Consider the following 5000-nt stretch of genomic DNA (forward strand, 5'->3'; position numbering starts at 1 on the left):
GAAAGATAGAGAGTGAGAGAGAGAGAGAGAGAGAGAGAGAGAGAGACAGAGAGAGAAACTTTAGAGAGGGTGCCGAAGGAGAAGACATTCGTCTCGCATTAGCATATACATGCTGAAGGAGAGAAAGACGCTAACAAAGTGATTCCTCTCTCTCTCTCTCTTCTCTCTCTCTCTCTCTCTCTCTCTCTCTCTTTCTTTCTCTCTCTGTCTCTTTGGCTCTTTCTCACTCTCAGTCTATCTTTCTAATTTCTAAAACTATTCCCTTTCTTTTCTTTATTGTCTACATCCTCCGTCTTTTCTTTGAAATTCTATTTTTATTGAGGTAACCATTGCTCGGAAAGAGTTTTTCTGATTTTTTTTTCTTTTTTTTTTTTTTTTTTTTTTTTTTTTTTTGTTGTTTTTTTTTAATAGATATTTTATAATTTCTATAATTCTCAAACGAATAAAAATATCAAAGAAATATTTATGAACATTATTATTTCGAAATAGTACAATGATGCATATAAATAAATATTATTATTATTATTATTATTATTTAGAAAAGTAATTATGATGTTTGCATTATATAGATAAGTAATAATATTATTATTTAGAAAAATAATTATGTGTTTTAGATATTCGTTTAATAATAATATTTGAGTAATATATTAATAGGATATTAGACTTATATATATATATATATATATATATATATATATATATATATATCTTCCATTTTCTATTTTCGTCGTTAATCTAATCATTGCTCAGTAGTTTTTCTAATTTTCTTATATTTTAATTTTTACTTGGACGAATAATAATATTAGAAAAATATTTAGACAAATAATGATAATATTATTATTTAAGGAAACAATATATATATATATATATATATATATACACACATACTCATATACAAGTATTAATAATCTTATACGTGCTACATAACTATGATTATTTATACTTGTATATATATATATATATATATCAACTAATACACATACACACGCGCGCGCGTTATAGATTTATAGAATTTTATTTTTATTAAAAATCCTATATTTTTCTTCAAATAGTTAATTTCCGTATAAAATTTACAGTTAGACTCTCTTCTTCGCTCATTAGAAAATAGTTAAGTCTCAGTTAAAAGATAAATACGATTTGGTTTGAAAGCTTTTAAAATATACATACATACATACATACATACATACATACATAGGCTAAAACAGGTTAACGTTATATTATCGGCCTGACACGCGTTTACCTTTTCGAATATCTCCCTAGAAATGTTCTAGTTTGTCGAAAAACATTTGATAGCTCGGCCAACAGTTCTGTCCATTATCGTGTTAATAATGTTAACACTAAAGAAACTGTCGTCGACTAGATAAACGATTTAAGTAACACGATAAACTGCAAGGTCGAACGATTTCCTCTTTTTTCTTATTTCTTCGTTTTTCTTTTTCTTCTTTTTTTTTGTTTCCTTTTCTCTCTTACATACATTTTTTCTTTCGTCTAATTTCTCTCTCTCTCTCTCTCTCTTCTAATTAACCAACTGTTCCAGATATATACTACAGGAGATAAGGGACGGCCATAAAATTACATTCCATAGAAACGTGGTCTCAGATTTCAAATGGATTAGATCGAGAAAGAAAAGCAAAAAAAAAAAAAGAAAGAAAATAATCGAGCGTACAAATATTTGTTTCATTCGTTTAAAAGAGAAACAACGTGATATATAAACGTCGATTATGTTGTATCAATGATCTTACAAATAAATGATTCAAGAAAGTAAATTTTTTTATAGATACGTTTGAATATCTTCAATATTATTTCAACGAATCTAATAAAAATATCGTATAAATTAAATCTTTTGAGAAAGTTGAAATAAAATATAAGGAAAGAAAGAAAAGATGTGTATTTATGTGTGTGCGTGCGTGCATGCGTGCTAGAGAAAAAGATAGAAGGGGACAAAGTATAGTAGGCCAAATTATGACATCAAATAAATTGTCAACGAGGAGATAAACGACTTAAGTAAAAACGATAAATTGTAAGAAAGAAATAAAAAGAGAGAGAGAGAGAGAGAGAGAGAGAAAGAGAGAGAGAGAAAAGGGAAGAGAGAGAGAGAGAGAGAGAGAGAGAGAGAGAGATCGGACGATTTTTATCTATATTTTAAAAAATAAAGAACATCGTAAAATTATTACGTCTCGCTACATTGAGTAAAAACATAATGAAAGAATATTAAGATAAATTGATTCTAAGAGTTCAACACTATAGATACTAAACACATCTTGCATATAAGCGATTGTATTACATTTTACGTTCCTTGAATCGATCTAATAAAAAATTAGATAAGTATTGAGTTACGAAAAAAATTTCAAAAGAAAAATAATCAGAAGAAAAACAAAGATAGAGGGAGAGATAGAGAGTGAGAGAGAAGAGAATGATTCGATCAGTCGAATTATAATACTTAAAAAAAAAAAAAAAAAAAAATTGTCATCGATGAGATAAACGAATTTGATTTACAAGTTAAGAAATAATCAATACAACAAAAGATTAATAAATCTCGTTGTATCGAGTGAAAACTTAATGAAAAAATATTTACAATATTTTGATTTTAATTAATTAATCATCGTGCATATAAACAATTACGTTACATATAAACGAACTTCACGAATAATTGATTACAATCGAAGAAATATATTAGTGATATTCTAAAACTACACTTTTACTATTGCTTGAATTGATCTAATAAAAAATTTGATAATTGTTGAGTTTCGAAAAAAATTTCAAAATAAAAATAATCAGAAAAAAATAAAGATAGAGAGAAAGAGAGAGAGAGAGAGAGAGAGAGAGAGAGAGAGAGAGAGAGAGATCAGTCTATATTGAAAGAAATAATGAATATCACAAAAATTAATAACCATCTTTGAATTGATTGAAAACTTACTGAAAAAATTTTTCATTTACATATTTCGACATTGAAAAACGGACACTATAATTACTAAACATCATGAGTTTATAGACGATTATGTTACACATGATAGATCTTACGAATAATAATAATAATAATAATAATAAAAATAATAACAATCCATTAAAGCAAAGGAATATATCAAAGAGATATATATTCTCAAGTATCATTAATGTTACTGAAATTGATATGATAAAACCATCCGATAAGTATCGAATCTTAGAAAGAGTTGAAAGAAGTTAAAGAAAGAAAGCAAAAAGAAAAAAAAGAAAAAATTCGGAAAGAAAGACAGCAAAAAAGAAACAACGAGAGAGAGAGAGAGAGAGAGAGAGAGAGAGAGAGAGAGAGAGAGGAAGAAATAAAGAAATAAAAAAAGAAAAGAAAAGAAAAGAAAGAAAGAGTACGGTCGGCCAAATTAAATCCTCGAACGTCGAAGAACGTTCGTAGAGGACCGTTTCCTTCGTAAAGGATCGAAACCAAAAGGATCGAGAAAAAGTTTTACGAGGGTCTAACGGGTGGGTTGGGTCGTTCAGTATACACGAGGAGCTTATACCTCGGCGCATCCGGGCCGTCCGACGATGTACAACGTTCATGGGTCCCATGGTCCAATGGTCCACAACCATCCAACGACCTATGGAACTTTGGAGGTTCCTCTGGCGCCATGTTAGGCACTACGTAGTCACTGGGACTTATCTCTCTCTCTCTCTCTCTCTCTCTCTCTCTCTTTTTCTTTCTCTTTCTTAGTCACTCACTCTTTCATATCTCTCTATCTCTGTTGCCATCCTCCTTCGAGGAACGTATAGGGAGAGTTGTTAAAGTTATATTGCCGGGCGTTAAAGCGGCGCAAACGCCACAAAAACAATACGACTTTATTGCTTAGTAGAGCGAAGAAGGAAAGACACCGAGGGTGCCCTCTTCACTCCCAATCCCTCTCTCACTCCCACCCAACAATCTCTCTTTCTATCTATCTCTTTCTCTGTCTCTCTCTATCTTTCTCTTTCTCGCGCGTTAGAGAGATTCCTCACCACGCTTTGGTATTTTTGGGAGAGAAACAGAAAGAGAGAAATAGAGATAGATAGATAGATAGATAGAGAGAGAGAGAAAAAGAGAGAGAGAGAGAGAGAGAGAGAGATGTCTGGTATTTGTCAGAAAAAAAAAAAAAAGAAAAAGACAAAAAAAAGAAGAAAAAGTAAGCAACATGCGCGACACTTTAACGAACGGAGAGACAGAGAGAGAGAGAGAAAAAGAGAGAGAGAGAGAAGGAGTGAGAGAGAGAGAGAGAGAGAGAGAGAGAGAATTTCGTCGAAAACGAATGATAGCGGAAGTTCTCTATCTCTATCTCTATCTACAATTTTTATATCCATATCTTTTTTTTTTATCTCCGTCAGTTTCTTTTTGTTTCATAAATGAATTCATCGGGAACTAGATCATTAGTAGAAATATCATGATCGATTTGAAGTTTACGAGCACCCTGAATGATTTTAACTGATAACATATTCGAAACGACTATCCTCACCGATGATCATTTAAGAAAGTAGTTCGTAGGTATGCGAGTTTCTAATCTTGATTTTCTTTTTCTTTCTTTCCTTTTTTTTTCTTTTGTTTCATTAGAGTATCAAAGAAAGATATAAGGGACGTCAATTAAGTGTTTCTCTTTTCCTTCTTTTTTTTTTTTTTTATTCACGAAACATTTTGTCTCCGATTAGACGAGGAAAGGAGAAAAGGAGGTTGATTTTTCTTCTTTTTGTGTGTTTTTATATTTTTTTTTTTTCCTTTTTCGAAATATTTCGTCTCTGCTTTGAAAATTCGGTGGATCCAGTAATATATATATATATATATATATATATGTAGGTAGGCTCACGCCTACGTGCACATGCTCTAACGTTGCACACATCGAACTTCGAAATATATGACCGGTGAGCTCGGACGGCACACACGGTACCCTCCGACACCGGTTACAACGGCACTCCGATCCTCCCGTTTCTCCTGTTTTTGACAACAATTTCCACTTAGTGCCTCCGCGCGACATTCGAGAACCAACGACCGATTCACGAAAAGA

At 31.4% G+C, this 5000-nt stretch overlaps 1 protein-coding gene across 4 annotated transcripts in view; it reads right to left on the bottom strand.

The window, feature by feature from the left end:
* The window catches only part of LOC124428484, a 201045-nt gene that overhangs the window by 124443 nt on the left and 71602 nt on the right, over positions 1 to 5000 (bottom strand). The window lies entirely within an intron of this gene.

The sequence above is a fragment of the Vespa crabro genome, chromosome 12 (genome assembly GCF_910589235.1).
Source record: "Vespa crabro chromosome 12, iyVesCrab1.2, whole genome shotgun sequence".
In the NCBI taxonomy this organism is placed as follows: domain Eukaryota; kingdom Metazoa; phylum Arthropoda; class Insecta; order Hymenoptera; family Vespidae; genus Vespa; species Vespa crabro.